The 27,877-nt window shown below is 40.2% G+C and overlaps 1 protein-coding gene and 1 non-coding gene across 8 annotated transcripts in view; one reads left to right on the forward strand and one right to left on the reverse strand.

Moving 5' to 3' along the window:
* Positions 1-27,877, forward strand: part of Opcml (opioid binding protein/cell adhesion molecule like) — a 1,098,377-nt gene that overhangs the window by 670,727 nt on the left and 399,773 nt on the right. The gene's annotated exons all lie outside the window — the stretch shown is intronic.
* On the reverse strand, positions 5,535-5,639 carry LOC141421197 (small nucleolar RNA U13). The gene has a single exon (XR_012445854.1). It is a non-coding gene; the product is annotated as a small nucleolar RNA U13 (small nucleolar RNA).

The following is a 27,877-nucleotide window of genomic DNA, read 5'->3' on the forward strand; positions in this document are numbered from 1 at the left end:
GTACAGCCGTATGCTTCCCAATCTTGAGGCCTCAAGTTGCCCATCTGCATTGAGGCTTGCTTTATGTGAAATATGCTTGAGACCCATCAAGAGATGCAGATAACTAGCTAAAATGGTCTGTCCTTTAAGAACTGAGGAAACTGTCCATAGAATAAGGTCATTAACCTTGCGAGGCAGTTGACTGTATCAAGTAGGGGGTACAAATGATGCCATGGAATTTCTTGTGTTTCTCGGTGTGGATGCAGTGTTACTAAGTCCACATCACCAAGTTGTGTTTGGAGAAGAAAGGTCCATTATCCCACCAGCTTCTTTGTACTATCCGTGGTTCATTCTTGATGCTATGGGTATTTTTTTCAGGTGCATTTATGTATTTGTATCTTTACTCTCTTATTATTCAAAGATGATTGCACACTGCTTTCACTCATATGATTACATAAACCAAGTGTTCCCTCCCGAATTTCTTCCACTTCCCTGAGCACTTTGGTGGAGAGGGGAGAAGGGAGCATTAGCTCTCTCTGCCCTTGCGGCTATCACTAACTGGATATTTTGCATTCATTTGCTTCTGTGGCAGTTCTTGGCCAGGCCCTGGGTCTTCCTTCACATAACAGCATGTGTGTTCAGGAAGGAGGGAAGTCCAATGTATCCTTTGGATTCCTCATGACAAATCCAATGGCATGGGAACGGGGTGTGAGGGGTGCTTCTCATGCTCCAGGGTCTGCTCTTGGCTCCTGGCTCTGCCTCTGAGGGTGCGAATGGAGTGACTACTGTCCCATCCTTTGAAAGAACCCCACTCGGTCTCTGACTCGTGTGCCTTTCTGCAAAATGGCCATACCGACTGTGGGATCCACAGAAGCATACTCTTCCACCTGTCCTGCAGGCAAATTTGCAATCAAGCACATACAGAGATGCACAAACCCTTGTGCACATTCCCATGTATACCTTGCCCGTAAAATCAAGCAATTTGCAAAGACAAGACAGCCAATGTGCACCCCAGGCAACAGTAACCTGCTCTTACCTACAGCATGGCCAGATGGTCATGGTCAGGATGTCTCCAAAGGCCAGCTACAGCTTGTCCTCTATCTTCTCTGGATTTCCAAACCACTGTCCTGGAGTCTGAGAGAAACAGTGGTTTATGAGTGGGTCTTCCCTAGAGAATTCAATATGAAACAAAACCTTAAAACAAACCTGAGGTTCCTCACACTTCACTAGCTCTCCTCTCATTTCCTTCTGAGACATGGTGAAGGGAGCTTTTCTACCTGCTTAGCAGGTGTGCACGTTGATAAGTAAGTATAACTTCCCTAAAACCACATGGAGATGCCATGACTGATCGCTTCAGGTCCAAATCAACTGATGATCCATCAAGTTCTCTTTTTATTGAAGTTAACACATTCATGACCCCAAGCACACATAGCACATCTTGTTTTATTATTTTAAATCACAGCAGCTGTGGAAAATAATAGAAACAGATATGATTTCATTGGCTAAAAAATGCCCTTCCCTCCACTATTTCAGTTCTTGGCCTCACTGCCCAATTCTGAGAAATTGAGAGAGACAGACTTCGATGTCTCAGTTTCTCCATTTGTGATCTTATAACTACACCTCCCCATTTTCCACAGCAGTAGGCAGCCTTAATAATTTAGTGCTAGCAACGTGCCTTACGCTCTCAGGATGTCTTCTCTAAAGAACATCAAAGTACTGCTGTGTCTATAGTTAATAAAGAAGAGTGGCCTGAACATCTAGTCTCAAGAGAACTCCTTTGTCACTCATCTGCATGCAGACTGGGTGCCATTTTCTGTGACCCTGTTCAATTTGCTGGTCAACTACCTGCTCATTAAATCAGATAATAACATTATTTTGGACTTTTCCACTGCCTTTCATTTAGGGAACTCCAAAAATCTCACTAGTACCGTTAAGTGAAGCATCCTTATGTAGAGGTGAAGTGTCATGAGGACCACTATACTTAGTAGGAAGTGGGCAGAGGGATCAGAGCAATGGGAAGTTAGGGACATGAAGTGGTTCTGCATTCCTGAGCCAGCACCACTAACTGGGTTTCTATTCCTGCCCCAGAAATGAGAAGCTCCTCTGCTCTGTGGGTTTCCCCATCCTCCCTTCCTGAATACCCAGTCTAACATGTTAGAAAATTGAAGTGGGTTCTCTGGCATTCTCTGTTTTCAGCCACTTCCATAAAGAAATCAATTAAATGTGTCTGACAGTCTACTTTTCCTGAAGCTCTGCTGGCAGAGGGTTTAACTTTATATCATCTTCCACAGCCCCAAAACAAAACAACCATTTCATTTCATCGTCAGTGAGAGTAACTTCTATTTATCTTGGTGAGGTTCCCGTTCTCACTAATCTATAGTCACCAGTCATACTGCCTTTGTTCGCAGCGCTCTCTGGCTATTGCATCTTTGTGCCTGAGACTCTGAGTCTACGACAGAGGAAACATCTTGTCATTTTAATGAATTGAGTTCTATTCCAGCACCACACTTCCCAACAGTCCATTTCCATAGCCATCAAGATGTCAGATGTAAAATAAAACTAGTTGCAGCCTGGCACTGTGTATGGGCAACTCAAATTATTATTGAATTATGTGGCTGGAAAGACATGGAGAGATTGCTTTGCTCATCTATAACTTCTTGAGATTGAACCAAATTTATTGACTATATATTCAATATATAATGAATATATAATTTAACCAACATTATCAGTTTTTACTACAGCTTTTAAGCCACAAAAGTCCTCAGCAAGTGGAACTGGAGATGCTGTGGCAGGCATTGTGTTAAGAACGAATACATAAGCCCACTGGGTGTGGTGGCTCAAGCCTGTAATTCTAACTACTTGGGAGACAGAGAACAGGAGGATCACAATTTGAGGCCAGGTCATTCAAAAAGTTCATGAGACCTCATCTCAACCAATGGCTGAGCATGGTGGTGTATACCTGTCATCCCAGCAACATAAGAAGCATAAATAGGAAGATTATGGTCCAGACTGGCCCAGGCATAAAGCAAGACCCTATCTCAAAAATAACCAAAGCAAGAAGGGCTCTAGTGGTAGAGCGCCTGTTGAGAAAGTCAAGGTCCTAAGTTCAAACCTCAGTACAACTTAAAACACAAGATAAACAAACAAAACCACACAACAACAAAAAAATGAAGCCTGAGTTTGTTTCTCACCTTTAGAAGATGATCAATGATTACAAGTAAGTAGTAGCATAACAGAGCAGGAAGAACAAGGGACTTGAAATCAGAGATCACAGATTTAGGTTTAGAGCTTTGTCACCTGAAGACAGTTGTTTAAAGTCCCTGAATCCTCTTTCACATACTCAACTCTGAATTGAGAGTCCTGGAATGGACTGTGACTCCATGTACCTCACAGTAGAGAAACAACAGCTTCTAAAAGAACATTTTAGAGTCCTTTGTATATACCAAAATACTATGTAAGTATTCACCATTGTTAATATTGTTAGTCAAAACAAAACTTACAATGGAAAATCCACAGTGGAAAATGGGTAATGCACCCAAAACCCGATAAGAAAATAAGGATTTCACAATCCATGGTTGCCTCTGTCTTTTAAAGTAGCTCTCTTCTCCTAGTACAGCTTGAGGGAATAAGTCAAATGCTGGCGACAAAAGCAGTGAGGCTGGCACAGGGCCAGTGGGGACACTTTCCTTGGCACAGTGCCTCAGAAGAGACAGCTGCTGTGCTGAGAAGGCTCTGCTGGGGCAGCAGAGAAGGGTGCACCATGATCAGAAGTAGCATTCATGATTTAGGGGTGAGCTGATCACATCCCTCTGACTTTAGCTTAGCTTCACAAGGAATTGACATTGACAAATGACTTACCCTTCTTCTGCCTCAGTTTCCACATGAATAAAACAAATCTTGACCACATATGTAAGAATTAAAATGACTCTGTGTGAGGCTGTGGCAACGCTCACCATAATTTAAGATCTAGTTCAAATGGATTCATACTTTTTTAGGCTATTTCTTCCTTCTTGAGGGGCAGAGACAATAGCTGGGGCTGAGATTAAGAGTGTTCCAAGGAGACAGAATTTCTAAAGTAACAGGATGAAGTGAAACATGAACAAATACATCAGCTGACCATCAGGAATAAACAGATTCCTGGCAATAGCCATTATTAGATCATGGAATTGCCTCTCTCAGGAAGTGGTGAAAACATTTACTGCTCAGCTGGATAAAGCACTCTCAGGGGCCAGATGACCTGCCATTTCCTTCTATATTATCTATGAGTTTTTCCTAATAATAATAAAACCACCGAAATTGGCTACTGAGCTATAATCACTCGTGTATGGATCTGGAGCTGCATGGTAATTACAGCTGTCCATGTTCTGAGATAATTACTCTCCATTTGGCCTTGGTCTTTGGGACTCCCCAGACTGCTTACTGCAGGATCTGAATCTACAGAGGCCTCCATTAGACTCTACCGTGGTGTTACATGCATTGGACAATGACACTGCTTTTCAAACAAGCTGAGTTCAGGCAGCTTCGGAAACACCGTGAAAGTGTTCTGCTGTTTAAATGCTAATGCTGAGGCCTAGAATGATGGGAGCTGGTCAGGAGCTGGAGTTCCTCAGCTGGCTTGAACATATGACTCACTTTCTCTGATTTGTTCAATTGTAGTAAACATTTTTCGTGGACTTTTTATAGTGTTTGCAAAAATGCTTCCTAAGCAGAAATAGAAAAATATACTTTCGTCTTCGTACAGTTTTCAAAAAATATACCTTTTGAATTGAAAAATGCTTATGGAAGAATGATGAACTAGTCCTATGTGGGAGTTACAAATGTGTCCTTGGCTTGTCATTAAATTCAGCCTCTGAGAAGAAATCTGTATGTATATGTGCATGTATGTATGTGTGTATATACAGTTACCTGCTGCCTGAGGACGTTTTGGTAAATGTATATGATGGGTTAGTCCACAAAAGTATAATGGAGCTAAAAACATTGTATCTCCTAATGACATCATAGCTGCAGAGTGTAGTGGGACCACGTGTTATTCCTGTGTTGGTGGTGATGCTGGTGTAAACAAACCACTGCCCTTCCGGTCAAATAAAAGTGTAATGTGTTACTACAATTTTTATCACTAGTTTAGAGTGTACATCTATTTAGAAAAAAAGAAAACAGTTTACTGTGAATCAGCATGCTACTTCACACTGGCATGTTTACGCTGTCTTTTGATTGCATCAAAAGACCACATCAAGTGACTGTCCTACAGCAGCTAGATTTGTGGAAGCCCACTCTGTGATGTTCACACAATGAATGTCACAATGCATTCATTAGAATGTGTTCAGTTATTAAGCATCCCTTGGCTCTCTCTCTCTCTCTCTGTGTGTGTGTGTGTGTGTGTGTGTATGTCTTTCTTTTTAACTAAAATTTGAGGCGGGGCTCTGGAAGAAATCCCCTTGAAGGATTTTAAAAAATAAGAACACTATGTTTAGAATTGTATTCTTTTCTTGACTTACCCAACTGTGCCCCAAATGCTCTAATTTTAAGAATTACTACTTGTAATTTTGTTTTCGTCACTTCAGATGGGTAATGTACTCACATCATACCAGGTTTGAGGGAGGCATGTGCCATGGATTGACGTGAAAACCCAACCATGGTGCTTATGAACCAGAAAAGAGGTTTTCCAAAACCTCTTAGAAAAGCACAACAGCATCTGTTTCAGTAAGACAAAACCCAGAATGCTGACTCAGACGACCAAGCCATGTGTGCTGCCCACCTCCGTACAGCCCAGCCAAAGCTCCCTTCTCTTCGTCCTTTGCCTGGGTGAATAATTAAAGAAATGGGCTCTGGGGGATTTTTTCACTATACTATTTTATTTAACCATTCTAAGAAAGTATCTCAAAGGGTCCTGCCATATAGAAATTTTTGTTGTTGTTGTTGTTTAATGCTAGAGATGGAACACAGGGCCTCATGCATGCCAGGCAAGTGCTCTACCACTGAGCCACACCCCCAAGTCTAAGAATATTATTTATGACCAAGAAATCATTATTCTGGTGACTCAAGACACCTTTCATTTTAATCTGAAGTACATTTCCCTAACTTGTTTTGTGGTTATAATTTCATTCAAATGTTTTGACTTCCTACTTGCAATTTATAGATGACTGATGGCGAAAGATTTTCAGATATGATCTTTACATACTAGTTTACAGTTAAAGTTCTTTTATTTGCTAATCCAAACATGCTCCAACCCCCTGACTGGGAAACACAGATGTTATTGCCTTTATTTGATGGCTAAGGAAGATAAGGCTCAGAGATGTTAAGTGATTTGGCTGAAGTCTCACAGTGAGTTGGTGACAGATTTGAGCCTTGAACACATCATTTATCTCCAAATCTAGTGCTGTTTCCATGACACCACGGCTGCTGCAAGACAGTTTCTGAGTCTTTGATGTGCTTTTCAGTATTTGGCCTGAGCCATAAACCCACCGGTGTAGGCTTGCAGGGAGCTCACTGCCTTTTGATGTCTGCCATTTTGGACTGTTCTGACTTACAATATCTCCCAGCTCAAAAATAGGAGAAACTTTCAGTCAGTCCCCCAGTTCAGAATGCTACTGAATACCTGCTTGGTGCCAGGTGCCTGCTTCTTTTTGTCAGGGAATATAGTGCATACATCAGGGATGCCTGTGATGGTCAGGAAGCTTAAACCAAGGAGTTAGCAAAACCTAGAAGGACTGAACACTAAAAATAAAAGATGTGAAGTGTGCAGGGGACCAAGGAATGGGAAAATGGCAGTGGGAAAGGACATCCCTGTCTGGGTAGGATGTGATTTAAGTGGACTCACAGGACATGTGGATCAGTGTAACACAGAGAGATTGATTGTGGAAAACTGGACATGATGCTGACACCAGGAGATGTGATGGAAACATAATGGTCACATCAGGGGGTCATGAGGGACATGAGGAAGAAGTGAGACAGCATAAGGGGACATGGTGGAACATGAGGTAGATAATATGAGAGATCATGAAGAGACATGACGGGACATAAGGGGATCATCGGACACTTTAGACCAATGGAGAAAATCTGTGGAGTGGATGAATTAGAGGTCACTTCTCTCAGTAAAATAGGACCTGCCCAACAAAAAGATTGTAATGAAAAGATGGATGGAGCTGAAATGTGCGAAGAGCTCATTCGGTAGTCAGTGTTGTACTAGTTATTTAGAGCTAAACAGGTGACCCTAATACCATACATTACTTTCTGTGAAAGTCACAGGTCCACAGTCCACAGGTCCTCCAGCCTATGGATATACCAAAGTCTTCTTCTACTGGAGCCACTTTGATGGAGCCACATGGTCATCCATGCTCCCGAGAGCCATCACAGGAGAGTGACACATCTGCTCTGGAGCCTGTGCCACCTCCATTCTCTGTTAGTGGTTGACCAGGAACTCAGAGCAACAACCCCACTCTCTGCTCTTGGAAAAAATTGGCAGATTAGAAGGACAGATCTCATTTTGCATTTTACCTTCCATGTCCCAGAGCCCTTTGATTATGCCATGCCAGAGCATCGTACAATTTCTCATAAACAACTCAGTCCTCACTCTACTCTCTTCACTAAGAGCCACGGTACCAGGAAAGATGAATCTAAATGCGATACTCTCCATCCTCAGCACCCATTCCCACTTTCAGCTGAATATGTTCATGTGTTCTATTTTCTTCTAAATTTATCCTTTTAATTCATGCAGATATACTGATGGTCACCACTGAAGGTCAGAGTGAGCTGTGTGGATTCAGGATTCTCTGCTGCAAACAATGCTCCGTGCAGCATGGTTAGTTGTAGTGATGGCCTGACACATGGTGATGATCCTGTGGAGCAGATGCCGATCCTGCTCCTAACCTCAGCCTAAATACAGCAGTGCACACATTGTATTCTGGGAGCCATCTTAAAAGTGGTCAAAGGAATACTTTCTTTGGAAAAAATATTTTCTTAACCTCAAAGAAATATTTCAGTGTAACCATGCAAGATAAGGTTTTGCATAAAGGGTTAGCTTTATGATTTATAATCTTCTTTCATGAGAGAATAGCCTAGAAACTTCAGGTCACAGTTGTGTCTAAGGATTTGAAATATTTTAATCCCCAAAGAAAAGCTTTAGGGAAGAGTTTAGCTGCCAGGAGCTTTTTTCTGTAACTCTTAAGGATGCGGCAAGAGAAACCTAGCATAGTCCAGGAGGTGGGACCCATTAAAATCTTATTAGCATGCTTTGAAGTTATGGTATCGCCATGTCCAAATATTCTCCCCAGCTGTCACTGTCATACCTAGGATACTTGGATACACAAGGAGAGAAAGAGCCCTGAACTCCATACTTGTTTAGTCTTGAATTATCCCAATAAGCAGTTTGGCAATGAGAAGTTGCTGCACCTCTCTTATTGTTAAGTTTTTCTTGTATAAGTTAAAGAGGCAGATGTGATAGTCTTTAAGATCCCCTCCAGCTCTGCCCTGTGTGAGCCTATAAGCAATTTTCTATCCTCCTTCCCTTGCTAGGAAATTCAGATAGTTTTGGATATTTTAGAACAAAGCCACATCGGAAACAGTTGATGAGCCCATATTACTCAAAGCTCCATTTCAATCTGGGGTGCAAATATAAACAAACAGCTTGCACAAATAAGTGATAGCAATCATTAGGGGACTTGAAGCTACTAATTACTAAAAGTAACAATACATAGGAAAAGATATCCCTGAGGTACATGGTTCTGGAATCACAGTGCCTTTGCCTTCTTGCCAGTTCTTTAAAACCTCTATCCTTCTGGTCTCTATGCTCTTGCCTTTATTGTGCCAAACATCATTCTTAGTTGCAAAGCTGGTAAAGATGTGAACTGGAAATCATTGTTAATCTAGGTTAAAAGTATATTCAGATTAATATAATTTAACTTGAAGAAATGGTTAATGACTAGCATCCAGTAGGAGTCCAGTATTCCCCCCTTATACACTTTTAGTTACTAATTGTCCACTGTGGTTGGAAATATTAAAGGAAAATTCTAGAAATAATTGTAAATTTTACATTGCATGGTGTTTTGAGTAGTGTGATGAATCTTGCATGGTCCCTCTCCATCCTGTCTGGGGATGTGACTCTTCCCTTTGTCCAGTGTATCCATACTGTATATGATACCTGCCCATTACTGAGTACCGCTTTTGGTTATCAGATGGACTGTTGCAGTATCACAGTGCTTGTGTTCAAGTAACAATTATTTTACTTAATAATGGCTCCATTATGCAAGAGTACTTGTGTTGGCAATTTAGATTGGCAAACAGAAAGAAGCTACAAATTGCTACCTTTAAGTAAAAAGGTGAAAATTTTCGACTTTCTTAGCCCAGAAAAAAATGTAAAAAGGAATCATCTATCTGTGAAATTATGAAGTAAATTTGTGCTGATTTTTCTGTAGCACCTGAAATCTTGTCATGTGTGTGAGACATCATCGCATCATGACAAGATCATGGGTGAGGGCAGTACAGTAAGATTTTGAGAGACAGAGAGAGCACTTTCAAAAAATGTTATTATAGTCTATGATAGTTCTATTTCATTACTAGCTATTGTCAATTTCCTCTTGTGCCTGATTTATAAGTTAAACTTTATCATAGGCATATATGCATAGGGAAAACATAGTATATATTGGATTCAGTACCATCTGTAGTATCAGGCCTGTTTAATGCAGCCTGTGGGGATCTTGAAATATATTCTTCTTGGATAAGGGGCAACTATGGTAAATTCACTTTCAAAACCCATTTAGCATGTTAAGAGAGTAAAATTAATAAAAGTTTTATTTATAAAAAAATTTTTTGTGGTACTGGGGCTTGAACTTGGGGCCTATACCTTTAGCTACTCTGCCCTTGAGCTACTCCACCAGCCCTTTTTTGTGATCGGTATTTAGATAGGGTCTCATGAACTGTTTGCCCTGGGCTGGCTTCAAACCGTGATCCTTTTGATCTCTGCCTCCTGAGTAGCTATGATTACAGGCTGAGCCACTGGCGACTGGCCATAAAACAGTTTTAATTAGTGTGGCAGGCACAGTGGTGTGTGCTTGCAAATATACATATAGATGTGTGTGGGGGCATTATTTCTGTGCATATGCACGTTTATCAATACACAGTTATTCTGAATACTTAATACCATCCTCACACATAGCCATTATTCCCTGTTTGTCAGTCAAAGAATCTGAGAGTCACAAGTGACTCACCTGATAGGTCCCTTGACTAATAATTGAAGCCCAATTTGGAAGGCTGCGCTCTAATGATCATTGTCTTTACATTGTACCCCATTTTCTCTAGTAGGGACTTTGAAATGAAAATATTCTGAGGGCTTGGTGTTTATAAACTGTTAAATTTAACTTAAATAAATGAGGCACACTATTTAAGCTGTGATTTCTTTATTTGTAAAAAGGCAAATATAAATATTGACCTTAGTGGACTATTGTCATGATTAAATGAGATACAGTAAATGAAAATTTCTACAAAAGTTCCTGGTAGATCATTGGCTTGTATGATATATTAGTTTGTATGGCATATTAGTTATACGTTCTTCAGCACATTTTGGATGTGAGGTTTTATTTTTTCTTGTTAGAGAAAAAAAATCTGCCTAATACCTCAAAGAAGTAAACACATAGTTATTGATTACCTTCTCTTATACAATAACATTTGATATCAAATTTGAGTGTTGATAAAGGAAATTATTATGAAACTTCTCGGACAGTGAAAGTTAACCATTAAGTACAATACGTGATGCCCAAAGCTTCAAATGTCCCAAGAGTTCAAACTACTTTGTTACAATTAACAGGAAGCTAAAACTATTCCTTAACTCTGTCTTTCTCTTGTTTCCATCCCCACAGTTTGAGTCAGCTTTCCTCTAGGGCTTTGAAGGGAAAGTTTCCTTCTTGTCACACTCACCTTGAAGCTGGGCACAATAGACTGCAGAGGCTTTCACCATGCATCATGTCTCAATGCAGGCCTTCAGGGGACAGGCCTGTTACATTACGCAGTCTACAAGGGCAGGTAATTTAATAAGGTTATCATATTTTCCCTCTATACAGTGACTTAAGAACACCCTTCTAAAAAAGTCATGTCAAACATTGTTCCACTTAAAAATCGGTCACTGAGTAAGTCAAGTGGGACACGAATCAGTGGACACTTAGAGTAACTCTGGTTTTGAGATAAAAACTGGCCCTCCATGCCTTTGTTTAGCATCAGGACTGGGAATATGAGGAGTCTTGTGGCTGTCCCAGGTTTTTAAGGTCCCTGAAATAGGATGGCATCAATATAGACAGTCCTAACAAGGTACTTTGACTTCTCAATATTCAGTTTTCAAAAAAATATTTACTTGCATAATTATATCTTGACTCTTCTAAATTGCTTCCATATGCTAAATTCAGCCTTCTCTACTACAGTTGATTAATTAACCTTTTGGGGGATCTTATGAAGTGTTGTCTGTGGGCCAACAGTCTAGTTTCAGCCATGCATGGATCTCTGTACAGCAGTGTTTGTGCATATAATTATGTCAGTGCTTTATTTAATTCCGCCTCTCCTTTTTAATGAATGGAAAGCAGAAAATGAAAGGGTTACTGTTAGTGTTAGGAAGCTGTCATCTCCTATTTACATAGAGCTGAGCCCATAGAATCCTGAGAAAATGACAGAAATGAGCAGGCATGTTCGAAACAGCAAAACTTTACAAGATTAAAAGCAAGTGAAATACTGGAACTATAATGATGAAAATTACCTCTGAAACATGGAGTATAGCTAAGAACATGGCAGCATTTTTGTTGTTTGTTCTCCCAATGAACTGTTACAAAAAATTAGCCTGTTGCTGACCTTTGACATTAGAATTTAATGAGTACTTGTTAGAAAGCTTTCTCTGACAAGTATGAAGCTTTTGTGATGATCGAACTCTGGTTCGTCCTGGCTCTGGTCTGTCTCTTCTGTGGGACGCAGCTGCTCAGGGAGATTTCTTGGGCAGAAGATTTCATTCATTTCTGAAGTTCACACGTTTCCTCATTATTGAAGAATGCATTGCAGGTATCAAATCTAATCTATACAGCTGTATATGGTCTGGGATCCAGTTAACTTAGAAATTGATTCTCTTCCTCTGCCCTGTCCAGGCAATTGAAGTTAAGTTGAAGTCTTTCTTCCAATACAGTCACCTGCATTTAAGGCTTGGTGACCTGAAGTTTCCCCTGAGAACTCTGGCCTTGGAAAACCTGTTCCTCTAGTCCTTAATTCTTGTCCTTGTGGCATCAACTTCAGTATAGCAGGCAAGGCATCCTTGATGTATTGTGGTTACAGTTGAGTCTTCCCACCTTCTTCTCCTCCTCTCAGTCAGCCAAGTAAGTATCAGTCAGTCAAGTAAATATGGTTGTCCACAAAACAAAGAAGACATAGAATGCTCTTCTGATTTCCAAATATTATATATACATATACATATACCTATATATAATGGTACTTAGGATCTTTTGCATATCTATTATCTATTCTGGATTAACCCTTGGCCAGATACATTTAGTTTTTGAAATAGTCACAGGAACCCATTGAGTTAGATATCAGAATGTGATTTTAAGTTTATTAACAATAATTTACATCAATAGAGTTTTATATTTACACACATTTGTGTGTCTGTGTGCATTTGTTTAGTACTATGAGAGGCATTCATAGTCCTCATATTGTGGAGGAGAATATGGGAGTCAGGAAGACTATGATGCTGGCAGAAGTAGGGTTTGGATTTAAATTTCTGATGGCAAAGCCAACATTATTTCCACCGAAAGCCCTACAAGGTCTTTCTCCTTGGTCGGGAGGGGCCTCACACGTTCCAGGTAGAGACTCATATTCCTTCCACCAGAGATCATTTCTCTTGCTGTCAGCTATTTCCAAGCGTGGTTAGCTGCCTTGGTTGCCAGGAAATTTGACTATGTGATTGAAGACTTGGACCTTTCAGTGCCACACTGCTTCTCATCTCACCTTTGGGGCAGGAGGACTGAAGGTTGAATTGGTCACCAGTGGCCAGCAGTTTAATCAGTCATATCTGTGCAATGATCCTCCCTATAGAACCAAAGGACAGGGTTTGGAGAGCACCCAGGTGGATGAACAAGGACATATGTACATACCAGGAGAATGGAGCTCCTCAACTCCTAGGGGACCCTTCTGAACCCCGCCTATGTGTGTCTTCATCTGCATGATTGTACCTTTTATATATATCTTTTATTGTTGTGCTGGGGGATTCATTGTGACATTTACAAAAGTTCTTAAAATATATCAAATATATCCTACTTGAATTCACCCCCTCCATCATGCTCCTTTATCCCCTGTGTGTACCCTTTAAAATTTCCTTTGTGATAAGGTGGTTTATCTCAAAGGTTTCCTTAAGTTCTGTGAGCCATCCTAGCAAATTATAAAACATCAGGAGGGGTCACAGGGACTCTTCATTTATAGCTGGTTGGCCAGACCAAGCAATCTGGTGTTTGGGATTAGCGTCTGAAGAGGGGAAAATTTTGTGGGACTGAGCCCTGACCCTGTGTCAGAAATGAGTTAAACTGTAGGTCACCCAGCTGGTGTCTGCTGCAGAATTGCTTGATAGGTGCAGAAAAACCTGTCAAACCTTAAGAAAAACTGAGGCCCATACTGATTAAGAAACAGAGAGTGGGGCTGATCAGAGTTGCATCACAGAAAAACAGATTCAATCAGACCGAACAGGTATTCTGGGGTTTTAAAGATTTCAAAAATGTTTTAAAGGCAAAGCAACAAGTGAGGAGGAGGATACATCAGTAATGCTCAAGAATTTAGACAGGACAATAAGATATCTTGTAAGAAAGAGTTTGGGTAATTTAAAGAATATATAAAGCGGGTCTCAGAAGGGTGGGGGGAGGTTGGAGGAGGACAAGAACAAAGAAATGCTTGGGAAAGGAAAAGAGTTAGGGGCAGAGGACCCTGGTGGGTAGCTACAGGATTGAAATGTTCCACTTTAATGAAAACCAGAGCTCTCAGCCCATCCACTATAGGATGCAGGAGTTTTGTTCTGGTGCCATTTCAATGAATGCTAGGAAGTGGTCAAAAGTTCTCTGAGTAGGCGTGACTAAAATCTGGTCTCTGTGTCCTCTCTGCCTAATATTTTGGAGATGTCTCAATCTTCTCTGTTCTTTGGTCTTCATTTCTTTCACAAGCTCCTACACGTTTTGGCCATAGTATGAACTCTGAAAGCATAAAAATAATTTTGTTAGGTTTTGCATATCTTATTTAGGCAGTAAAAAGCCTTGAAAATATTGCAATAAATGAAAGGAGTCAGTTACAAAACAGCATATGCTTTACACGTCTATGTACATGAATTGCCCAAAGAAGGCAAATCTGTAATGACAGAAAGTGGGGTTGATCAGAGTAGCTGCCCTTGGCTGGTGGTGGACATGCAGAGTCACTTAAGTAGTAAGAGGTCTCTTTGTGGGGTGGGTGATAGTACTGTGTCTATACCTGCAGAAAACATGTAAGTGTAAGTAAATAAAGGGTGAATTTCAAGGTATGTCAAACTTACTTCCATATTTCTCCACTACTCTGTCTTGTACTTTGAATGAATATTTTGCCATGCCCAATTTTGTAAAATCACACAGTACTCATTTGGAAAATATTGATTCACATGGTTATGCAGATCTTCCAAATATTGACCCATTATAATATGCAATGTAAAATAAAATTTATTAATAACACTACCAGTCTCATGTGAAAAGTCTCTAGATATTGGGAAACTGTCAAGCTCATGGTGACAAATTTAGGTTTTCCAAAATTCTTATTTTCCCCATGAAAGCTTGAATTTCATCACTGCCAATAAGTACTACCAATTGTTTTCCTTGAAATGACACTTCATTCATTTTTTGAGAAAATGTCTGCAAGATACCAATTCTGAATAAATGTGGCTTGTCTATAGTTCATGCAAGAAAAAATAGTGTTTTATGGAAGATGCAAATATTTCTGCTGCCAATTCAAATAATTACACATTTGTTTTTCTCTTGATGGCATTATTTTTCTGTAAAGGCCAGAGAGTAAATATTTTTAGGTTTTGTGGGCTACATAAGATTTCTGTCATATGTTCTCTTTTTAACAGTTCCTCCAAATGTCAAAATCTCCTCCCCAAAAACCCAAACCCAAATTCAAAAACACATATGGGCGTGCATGCATGAGCACGCACGTGCACACACACACCCACCCACACACCCACCCACCCACACACACACATCTTAATTAAAGGCCATACTAAATCAGGTGGGATGCCTCTGCTATAGCTTGCTAATCCCCACTTCTTGACAATCATCATACTTTGTTATACAGAAGTGCCATTTGTGTACCTCCTATTTTTTCCACACAGAATATCTAAAAATGTGTAATAAGGATAAGATGTACTAAAATTATTAGTTTGCACTGCTTTGTTAAGGATGTTCATAAGTGAAATGGTAATTTTCCTTTTCCTTCCTTTTCTTCTTTTCCTTTGGTTGCTCTGTGGCAGGGGTGTGAATGAAGTGTATAGTGACTACCAGCACAATTTGGTGGCACTGCCTTGATTCATTCTTAGAGAGCAAAAGTTTCACCCACTGGAGCACTGGCATTTTGGGTGCATATGTTAACACAATGAAAAGGGTTAGAATAATGTCTTAGTATTATTCGAAGGACACTTCTGGCCTCATGAACCTTCTGAAAGTCTCAGGGCCTGGCTGTCTCAGTGGTGTGCAGACCATGAAACCTGCTAGGAGAGGGGAAGAAAAAATCTTCCTCTACTTTCCTAGGTGTTCCAGCTAGGACTGATGTGGATAGATTAATGGGAAAAGCATACAATTTTTATTTAGCAATTTCTACATATACATGGGAACCCTCATTAAAACAAACAAACAAACAAACAACAACAAAAACCCACACAGATCCAAAGAATTGGCTAGGTCTACATGTTTATACACTAGGTTGAGCAGGAGAGGCAGTTATGGAAGAATAAATAAACACATTGTGCAGATGGATAGAAGTGAAGAGGTATTTGAACAAGATGCTGTCCACCCTGTGTGCATCAATGCCCCTCTCTGGTAGAGGGAGTTTCCTTGCTTGCCTTCAAGATAGACAGGGTTAGGTCAGAGTGTCCTGGCATTGCTGTGTTTCAAGTACTTTTAGTTCAAAATAATTGACACACCAAAGTGGCTTGATTTGGGTAGTGTGTCCTGAACTGGTTCACTAGCCTGCACACCTTTTCCCCCTCCTTCTTTCACACCATGCTCCCTCCCCAGGGTGAAAGAGTGCTATTCCCTGCATGCAGATGACTCCAGTTTTGAAGGAAGTGGCTGTCTTTGATGGGCCAAAGGCACTTAACCTTTTTGTTTTTTTTCTCTTTTATTATTCATATGTGCATACAATGCTTGGGTCATTTCTCCCCCCTGCCCCCACCCCCTCCCTTACCACCCACTCCGCCCCCTCCCTCTCCCCCCCACCCCCTCAATACCCCACAGATACTATTTTGCCCTTATTTCTAATTTTGTTGTAGAGAGAGTATAAGCCATAATAGGAAGGAACAAGGGTTATTGCTGGTTGAGATAAGGATAGCTATACAGGGCATTGACTCACATTGATTTCCTGTGCGTGGGTGTTACCTTCTAGGTTAATTCTTTTTGATCTCACCTTTTCTCTAGTACCTGTTCCCCTTTTCCTATTGGCCTCAGTTGCTTTTAAGGTATCTGCTTTAGTTTCTCTGCGTTAAGGGCAACAAATGCTAGCTAATTTTTTAGGTGTCTTACCTATCCTCACCCCTCCCTTGTGTGCTCTTGCTTCTATCATGTGCTCATAGCCCAATCCCATTGTTGTGTTTGCCCTTGATCTAATGTCCACATATGAGGGAGAACATATGATTTTTGGTCTTTTGGGCCAGGCTAACCTCACTCAGAATGATGTTCTCCAATTCCAATGACATTCATTAAAGAGATTGAAAAATCTACTGTTAAATTTATATGGAAACACAAGAGGCCACGAATAGCCAAGGCAATACTCAGTCAAAAGAACAATGCAGGAGGTATCACAATACCTGACTTCAAACTATATTACAAAGCAATAACAATAAAAACAGCATGGTACTGGCACAAAAACAGACATGAAGACCAGTGGAACAGAATAGAGGACCCAGATATGAAGCCACACAACTATAACCAACTTCTCTTTGACAAAGGAGCTAAAAATATACGATGGAAAAATAGCAGCCTCTTCAACAAAAACTGCTGGGAAAACTGGTTAGCAGTCTGCAAAAAACTGAAACTAGATCCATGTATATCACCCTAAACCAAGATTAACTCAAAATGGATCAAGGATCTTAATATCAGACCACAAACTCTAACGTTGATACAGGAAAGAGTAGGAAATACTCTGGAGTTAGTAGGTATAGGTAAGAACTTTCTCAATGAAACCCCAACAGCACAGCAACTAGGAGATAGCATAGATAAATGGGACCTCATAAAGCTAAAAAGCTTCTGTTCATCAAAAGAAATGGTCTCTAAACTGAAGAGAACACCCACAGAGTGGGAGAAAATATTTGCCAGCTACACATCAGACAAAGGACTTATAACCAGAATATATAGGGAACTTAAAAAACTAAATTCTCCCAAAACTAATGAACCAATAATGAAATGGGCAAGTGAACTAAACAGAACTTTCTCAAAAGAAGAAGTTCAAATGGCCAAAAAACACATGAAAAAATGCTCACCATCTCTAGCAATAAAGGAAATGCAAATTAAAACCACGCTAAGATGCCCCCTCACCCCTGTTAGAATAGCCGTCATCAGCAACACCACCAACAACAGGCACTTAACCTTTTTGAATCTCAGTGTTGTCATCAATACAATGGGGGAAAATAACAGTACTCACTCATAGGATTTAAAGACTAGAGAAGGTTTTAAGTACTTACCGGTGTGTTCAGCATAATAACTACTTTATTGCCAATTATATTCTTCTGTTCTTTTTATGTTACGAATTAATCTCCTGTGTGCTGTTAATTTTGCTCAGGGAAGAACCGTCATACTCAAAGTGGACTCTTGTATTGGTAGACTTTCAGGCCTTACACGAGGCAGGGCAGTGGAGGAGCCTATAGGAGGCTCCTGACCTACAGGAGGCTCCTGACCTACATTGGACACTCCAATACCACCTCTTAGGATAGTAGCACCAGGTCCCTCTGGACTTGGGGCTCTTCATCTTCCTGAGCTCTACACCCCTTTGGTATGTACAGAGGATTACAAGAAAATTAAATGAATTAAGATGCAATTATCAAAATGTTTTTAAAATGTGATTGCTTTATGATTAACGCATTAAACCTATTGGTGGGTCTAGCAACTAACAAATTTGAAGAAATGTTGAATGAATGGAATATTTCAAGATATAGGCAGCAAGTGTAATATGACAAGAGCTGTGAATTATCTGGGTGATAAAGTCTAAAGCAGCATGAATGGTGCTGTGATCCATTCCCTATAGTCGTAAATAAGGGATATGCTATATTTCAATTAGAGGTTAGGGAAAGTAGAGATGTAATTTTCCTCCCCATTGGAGGTCTATCACCGAAAGACCTCCCTGAGTTCTTTTGACAGACTCCTATGGGGAGCATATGGACCCCATATTAATCACCTCTACTTTATATTATCTGTTTTTATCATTTTCAGGATCTATGCTTAGAAAAGGTGACAGTTAAAAGATGTTGGAGACTTTTCAGTTGTTGTCTGATGACTTTCAGAGAAGAGGCAAGTAGCCAGGTCTGCTGCTGATACCTGGGTTATGATTATTGGATGCATAATCTATTTGCTGAATAATTGCTAGTTTCCTATCTAAACTTAAGCTCAGTTGACAGAGGTTTAGGAGGTGGGAAAGCTGTAATAAGCTTAATTACAAATTACAAAGTTAACAAATCCAAGCCTTTTCTGACTCTTCAAACAATAACCTCTCACTCTGTGGGTAGTTTCCACTCCAATCATGGATTGAATTATACAAACTACACACATGAGTGATTTTAAATCTGAAGTGAAATGTAAACACACATGCATGCACTCATGCACGTGCATACACACACACACCTTTTATAGTGCAGCATCATTAAGATAAACAAGTGGTTTAACTTCTAATGCCCTGTCTAGTCCTAATTGATTTTTCTTACCCAACTGTGCGTTTTAACATGTTCCAAGTTGGAGAAATCTACCAGCACTAATTCGATGCTGCAACTGTTTATGAGCTTTTTAATCGGCAAAGAGGGACTGATCTAATTTGTCAAGACAGCTGGGGACCACGTTAGTGGCACCTGATTGGGGTACTGGGATAAGTGGGAACAGTCAGCCATGACCACCGGGGGTTAGCCGGGCTTATTTTCCTTGCATGAGATGCAAATCCTGATGGAGAGGAGAGGTTCCTGTAGGGATGTTAGACTTTGTTTAGTAATGAGGAGTCCTCTTTGGAGGATAATTTCACTTAGAAGGAGAGCTAAATATATGTTTTTTTTTTTAAATGAAATCTACACACTCCAGTTTGAACTTTTTAGTTGGGATAGAAAAGTTTCTCCTCTCTTCTTCACCCTCAGGTTAGCAACACTATTTAGGGAAGTGTCTGATGTTCATGGGTTCTAATTGTTAAGATAGGAGTTTTTGTTTTGTTTTTTTGTTTTGTGTAATACTGGGGTATGAACCCAGGGCCTTGCCCTTGCCAGGCAGGTGCTCTCCTACGTGAGCCATGCCACCAGCATGGATGGGAGAGATTTGATACTTCATCTGCTCAAATAAAAACACCAAAGAACTTCAGAGATCTATAGGACAGATTCGCCATGATTCAGAAGAAAATCTGTCTGTATTATGGCCAACAGGACAGACACTATCCATCTCCCTACTGCATGTGACCTCATTTGCACCTTTTTACCTTTGCTTGGTCAGATCACCAGATACAGACCTGCCTTCTCCATCCTGCTGTAGACTCACTGTGTACTGCTTTATACTTGCTGGACTCTCTTGTGAAGATCCTATTTTTTTCAGATATGTGTAAGGCTTGTGCTTGACATAATCAGATTTCTGCAGCCAGGTTATCTCCTCATACAGGAATCTCCTCAGAATAATAGCATTTCCCACTAGATGTGGTGGTGTAAGTCTGTAATCCCAGCACTAGGGAGGCTGAGTCAGGAGGAAGTTTGAAGCCAGTATGAGCTACACGGTGAGGCCTTGTCTCAAAATACCAAAACGAACAAACAAACAACCTGTGTTTGGTATATTTCATCATCCCATATTTGTGTCCCTATGATTAGCTACTCACCTTTAGAAGATTTACTGTCTGAAGGCAACAGCTTTGCCTGTTTTAGTCATTGGTGTCTCTTCAGTGCCGAAAAGAATGTCTTGGCATGCAGTTGGCGTTCAGTAGCATGTTGAAAAAATGAGTGAATTGAACAGACAGTTGGTATTTTCATATGCTAACACTAGATCATATGAAATCTTACCCTTGAACACCTAAATTATTCTACTAGTCAACAATGCAATTGAGCAAATCAGTTAACCTCTTACAATGAATTCTCTCATCTATAAAACAGAGAGAGTAGTATTCTATGCCTTGAAACTGAGAAGATAAGTTTCTGGAAACAACAGAGCATTGACTATTAACACTAGTAAACTATATTTATTAAAACAAGGCCAATCTAAGATGTTTTAATCTTACTCTCTTTTGTCATCATCTCATTGTGGTCCTATTGAGCAGCAGTGATTATCTGATGATTTGTTTTGAGTGAAGGTAAGCCAAGAACAAAGTAAGTGGAGTTAGTGTGTATGCTCACTGGTTTTGCCAAGCAACAGTCCTGACTTCCATTTGTAGCCCTTATAAAGCTATGTTGTATCCTTTATTGGCCTTTTGGCTAAGATCAAGCATATAAAGCTTGTTTGTTGTCATAATCTAATTCAGTTTTCACAATTACTCTATTAAAAAAGAAATGTCTTTGTAACATTTTATGGGAAACAGAAGATGGAAGGTCAGTGACTTGCCCAGATCACACCATTTATGAGAGGCAGAGGTAGGCCAGGAGTTTGGGTATAAGTCTATCCCAATATCTTATTGGCTACTTATTACCTTGAATCAGGAAAGATTGTGCTTCAGGCTCCTGTGTGGGGGTCATCACTTGCAAAGCTCCATCCAAATTCAGCAAATTGGTTCAGTAATAATTTGCTGAATTACAGGTAGGTTGGGAGAGTACTTTGGATTCTCAGCCTGCCTCTTTGGAGATACCGTGGTTAGAGCCCAAACACACACAGGGATCTCCAAGAATTTCGCACACAAACACAAATCTTAGAAGTGCAGACTGTGAGGTAGTCTGGGATGTCTTAAGGGGTGACTTTGCTGTTTGCCAAGGTGGGTAGAAAGGCATGTGTGTATGAATGTATAATATGCTGAAAGGGAAGCCATCATCCATCACCTTTCCAGAATTTCATAAACCAAGTTCACCACAGGGAGCATATTCCTTAAAGGTGACATCCCACCTGTAAAACAACAGTATAATTTGTTATAGAGCTGAATTCACGCTCTCATGGGGCACCTGGAATTGGTGTTTTCTCTTGGGAAGCGTGATCTCAGATAGGAATGTTTATGAAATTTGTTTTGATCTTCTACTTATAAAATAAGTATCATAATAGCCTCACTGATTCCCACAAATGGTGCTACCCAGTGTTGGAAGCTTAACCGTGTACTTCTAAATGCAATATGTGCTTGACCAACCCTACTGCCAGTGTCCATGCAGATCCTATGCTGCTTCTGTGATGAACCTGAGTGGGGATGGGATGGTTCCTCGTTCTGTCTGCACCACAGCCCTGACTACTTCAGATGTCTTTTGACTGATTGGTGAGCTGGAAGTTGAAGCATCTGGTGCTTAAGTACAAAACAAACATAAATAAGAAATCATGTACAGATGTGGCTCTAACAAATCCCCACAGCAAGAAAAGAAGTAGCACCAAAAATGAAAGGAGAAAAATCAATACTAAAAGGGGAAGAAAAAAAGAAACAGAGAATCCTCCAAAGACTATATATCATAAGTGTAATTTTAGGTTCAAACACCTGACCAAAAAGATAGCATTTTTAGTGAAATCTGGGATTACTGAAAGAGAATGAAAAGCCATTGTGAGTACACAATTATAGCATCCTGCCTTTATTCTCTTTTCTCCCTGAAGGAGCCAGGAGAGATACTAATCTGGAACAACTGATGCATAAGGAAGAAAATATTGAAAATAACTAACACTAATATTTATTATAATCTGAAGGGGATAGGGCCCTTGAATTTTGTCAGATTCCCATTCAGAAGTGGGGTTTTTCTTGCTGTTTTTAATTCTAATTCCTATTTACAAGTTAGCATGATCATGGGATCTTACGCTAAAGACATTTGGAGAAGAAGTTACCTCTTTTGTGTAATGTAATGGAGGTACATCTACCCAACAAAGGAAACATTCTAATTTAAAAAAATTAATGAAATAATGAGAGGTCAGAAAGTGTGGTTCTGAAAGTGTTGTCATTCTCTTTATCATATGCTTGATCATATGATAATCACATCAGGAATCGTGGGCCCCTGACCTTACCCTCTGTGCTTACCCTCTGATTCAGAGAGACAGTGAGGAATAACCAAACTCTCCAAGTGACTCCTTTTGTCAGACCCATTGTGGGGGGCACTGCCACATGCCTTTCCTAGCATTGTAGAACATCTTTCTGTTCCCACCTTCATTGTCTAGTAATTGGTCAACAGGGAGAATGAGACCCTTTCTGGGAAAAGTTAGAAAAACTAACTGTGTGTGGGTCTTAAGGGATAGAATTAGGGTCAATGAGTGGAAGTGACATGATTTGTTTAATTACAACTTGGACACACAGAGCTATCCCCAAAAGGAGTGGAATGCATGGGAAATTCCCTGTCACTAGAAGTTGACAACATAGAGTAGGATGTCAATGTTGGAGTTTTGCTCCCTCAGCCCCAACATTTTACACTGTGCCTGGAACAAAGTAAGTTCTCAACAGTCACTTACTGTCCAAAGACTAGACAACCATGTGGCAGGTTAGGAGAAGGTGCTAACTGAATCAGTGCCAAAGCTACTACGACCTACAATTCTGTATTCTTTCCAATGTGAATGGTGTGTTGATAGAAAATTACTTCTTAGACCTCTTTTTCTTAACTATTTGTGGTATTTTTAAACATTATTTTTCCTTCTAATGTTTTTTAACAAACAAGCATTTCTGAGGGAAAAGTAAAAGTATTTCACATGAGCCAGCTGAAGTATATTTTTTCCAACCATATTTTACTTTATTTCTAGCTCCAGGATAAGTTGACTAGTAGACGCAGGAGTCATTTTAATATTAGCATTTTCTGGACACAGTGGGAAGGCTGGGGAGAGCAGACCACATGTGGGGGTTTGTCCTTTGCTGCAGGTTCAGTTCTGTGTGGTCTGACTTCAGTTCACTGAGACAGTAAAACCAGGGGCTGTAAAACTTGTTCTTTTAGACGTATCCAGGGAGTGCTCTGTCATCCTGGAAATAGGAACCCAATGAAAGGCAGCTCTAAAAGAAACGCTAAACAAATTTCCCTCAATTTGTTATCATGCTCAATGGAAATGTGCTCTGTCCTTGTCTTTAATTAACATTTTATTTCTGTGATACTAATAAAGTTTTAATTTCTGTGGAATATTGGCCACAGCATGCTAAAGCATAATGCAGAAAAGATCAAAACAAGTGTCCTTATTGGGCCCAGGTAACTTGGCTGGGTCCAGTTGCCCCACATTGTATCCAGTCAGGTGTCTGGCAAGCTTTCATTATGGATGAGGGAGCCAGGTTAAATGAGTCTAAAAACACCAGTAGGTCTAGAGAAAAAGACAATAGGACAGAGAAAAGGGGAAAGGATTGGAAAAGAGGGAATGGAGTAGAGAGAGAAGGGAAGAGCGGGAGAGAGAGAGAACGGGAGAGAAAGAGGAGTGAGTTTTCAGTGTGCCCACTAGTAACAGAATAATAGAGGGTCCTTATGGAGTTGAATGTAAGATGTTTTAGGAATGATTTGTCAAGTGTGAATAGATACAAATCCAGAAGTCACCAAAGAAGAAGAGCATTCAAAGCCCCACAGGGAGTTTGAGTTTGACACATGGTTCTTCTCTAGGCTATTGTTAGTAGTTTATATTGGTCGCTTATGAATAAATGAGGTAGCCTAAGCACAAGGTAAGTGACAATGAAAGGCTATTCAATATGCAAAAATTCCAGTGCTAACTTTATTAGGAGAAAAAGGAATCATAAATAAATTTATCAGGGATGTGAGGCCTGATGACGCAAAAGAGACCAGGAGTCAGGCCAAGTGAGGACTTTAGAGCTAAGCTACAATCATCTATCTTGTAGTTTCTCAGCAATAATTTTGGTGGGTCTTTTCCACATGGCTTGGTCCTACAACACTAAGAGGAAGAATTGAAGGGGTCTGTGTTTGTGAAAGTGAACACATATTTATTGTCTACACAGGTGTAATATTTGATTTCTTTCCAAAGCTATAATGATTTAAAAAATATTTATGTTTCCTTTTGTTTCCACACCTTCTTCCCATCTCTTAATATGGGTGGCAATTAGCCCACTATGTAGGGCCACTTGTGAATAATACTGTATATTATTATACGGTGACATAGAGGAAGTATCCCTTGATCTGTACTAAGATTGGAAAAATATGACCACAGACCAAGTCATCTAGTCTCTCCCTTGTTTTGGCAAATAGTTTCATAGGGACACAGCGTTGCCCAAATTCCTGCATATTCTCTGTAGTTCCTTTTCTCACTATAATTGGCAGAACTGAGTCTTTGCAACAGGAAACATATGTCCTGCAAAGCTTCCAATATTTACTCTCAGGTCCTCTACAGAAAATGCTTGTCAACCCAATCTAGACTCTAGATCATCATTTTTCATCTGGATTAATTACAAAAATCCCCCAATTCATCTTGTCTTCTTATCTGTCTGACCTACAATATGTGTTTCTAGAGATCTTCCTAAATCTTAATTATGATTATGCTAGTCTTCCTGTCATTTTCTAGCACCCTGCAAGGAGACAATGTGGCCTCTCCAAGCCCATCTCTTTTTGCTGCTTCTTGTCCATTCTCTATTCCTCCCCAAAAAGTAGCATTTCCTTTTCTTGAGCCTGTGTTTTCACATATACTTGTTCACTTGTTTAGGACATGATTCCTTTCTCCTTTTCTTGTATCACCCTTTATTTGCAACCAAGTCCAGAGGCAACTGGTATAGGAAAATATTCCCAGCATTCTTTCCCCTTCTGTATTCCTGGATCACCCTGTGCACATGACCATAATAGATTGTGTCATTTCAGACATTCAGTTACAATTTGTTGGCTTACTTGTTTTTTTCTACCAGTAGATGATAAGCTTTTTAACGTTTGACCTCTCCTGCATTCTGGCTACCATTATTCTACACACTGAGGAAACATATTAAACAAATTGGTTAATGACTCTTTTACCAGTATGTGAGATGTGTACCTGAGACATTTCTGTGAACTAGTTAAATTGCACATTTACCTGTCTACACAATAGGATTAATCTTCAGATACCCGAACAGCTTGTCTTTACTATTCCCCTCATCTAACACTATCGCACAAATTCAGCAAAGCCTGCACGGTGGTAGCCATCAACAGTGAAATCTACAGCAATGCCTATGTCCTTACACAGATGATAGATTTTTGTAACACGTATGGACATCCTGCCACAATCTTAATAACTGTGGCCAATAGTTTGTAGACTGAAGTACTTTTTCATGGTCAGTATTCATTCTTTTTTTTTTAAACCATAGGACTGTTTTATTTCTTTAATTTTTTAAAATTTTTATTTTATTCATATGCGCATACAATGTTTGGGTCATTTCTCCCCCCTTCCCCCCCCTCCCATCCCCTCCCTTCCTCCCCCCACTCCCTCCCTTATCCCCCCTTACCCCCTCACTACCCGGCAGAAACTATTTTGCCCTTATCTCTAGTTTTGTTGAAGAGAGAGTATAAGCAATAATAGGAAGGACCAAGGGTTTTTACTAGTTGAGATAAAGATAGCTATACAGGGAGTTGACTCGCATTGATTTCCTGTGCGTGTGTGTTACCTTCTAGGTTAATTCTTTTTGATCTAACCTTTTCTCTAGTTCCTGGTCCCCTTCTCCTATTGGCCTCAGTTGCTTTAAAGTATCTGCTTTAGTTTCTCTGCGTTAAGGGCAACAAATGCTATCTAGTTTTTGAGGTGTCTTACCTATCCTCATAACTCCCTTGTGTGCTCTCGCTTTATCATGTGATCATAGTCCAATCTCCTTGTTGTGTTTGCCCTTGATCTAATGTCCACATATGAGGGAGAACATACGATTTTTGGTCTTTTGGGCTAGGCTAACCTCACTCAGAATGATGTTCTCATTATTCATTCTTAAATAGATATAAGTTGTGCTTATTTTTTTGAGCTAGTCTGTGTTCTGTGTGCCAACGATAGATGTGCTATGCATGAAAATGCATACACACACACACACACACACACACACACACACGCACGCCTTTTTCCAAAGTGCTCTGTTTTAGTTCTGTTGTTTCAGAATCTCCATGACAGAATTTATTTGGGAAAAAACAATCCGAGATGAAAGAAAAAGTTTCCTACCCCTGACTAATTACCACACTTTGAAACAGAAGTATAACTTAATGGAATTACTTCCTGGAAACTTATTTCTACAAATAAATGTAATGCTTAAAATACTTGTTTAGCCATATTTTAAAAGTCCCAGCATGAGTAGTTGCAACTAAGATCCTGGTAGCCAGCATCGTAGTCTGATTACCTGCTTTGGGGTCTAGTTTCTGTATCTGCCTTTGGGAGGGGTAAGGAGCCATGACCAAGTACGTAAAACAATAGATGGATCATAACATGATAAAGGAATAGCATCTAAGATGGGACTCAGCTTTAGTACATCATCCCATTCTCATAGGAAATGCCACCAATGCATTCACACAGGACCTTCACCTGTGACCAGGTTTAGCTCTAATCTTTGAATCGATATAATTGGAGGACTCATTCCTATTTATATGGCTGGGATTGGAAAACAGTGCCTAAAGGTGAAGAATCTCTGGGGAACAAACATTAAACTGCTTAACTGTCCCACACTCAGTTCCATGTCTTTCTTAAATTCTGGTATCAGCAGGATTTTCCTCTCAGGCCCCAGGGAAATTCTCCCTGTCATAATCACATTGTGAATAAAGGCAATGGAGGCAAATCGCTTTCCTTCTTCGGTCCTGAAACCAAGTTTGTTTAGCCCTTAAGCTACTGTGCATTGCTGTGGCCAGAGCGGCTGAGTGGTGCAGCAACAGCTTCCTTGAGTTCCTGTTAATACAGATATCATTTCATCTATGTGATCCTCAGCGACCTCTTGGAAGATTTAATAATGGAAATAATTCACTTGAGGGAAATGCAGGCTATGTGTGGTGGAATACTCAGCCACAGGCTGCTGGTAGAAGAGCTAGGTGACTGATTACAAGGAAAGCTGGGGCTGGAGGTTGGAGGGGAGGAAGCAGTGAATGGGGCTATAGGAAAACACATGTGCAGGGCACCCGTAGCTCACACTACAATCCTAGCTACTCAGGAGGCAGAGATAGGAGGATCGTGGTTTGCAACCAGACTGGGCAATAGTTTCCAAGACCCTATCTGGGAAAATACCTAACCCAAAAAAGGGCTGGCAGATTGGCTTAAGTGGTAAGAGCATTTGCCTAGCAAGTGTGAGGCCCTGAGTTCAAACTCCAGTGCTGCCAAAAAACAAACAAACAAACAAAAACCACATAAATATATGAATATTCAGGGAACCTTGGTTGGGCAAATAAAACCAACTTCACAAACAGGACAACAGTTGTTGCGACTTGCTTTAA

This window comes from Castor canadensis, chromosome 2 (assembly GCF_047511655.1).
Source record: "Castor canadensis chromosome 2, mCasCan1.hap1v2, whole genome shotgun sequence".
Classification (NCBI taxonomy): Eukaryota; Metazoa; Chordata; class Mammalia; order Rodentia; family Castoridae; genus Castor; species Castor canadensis.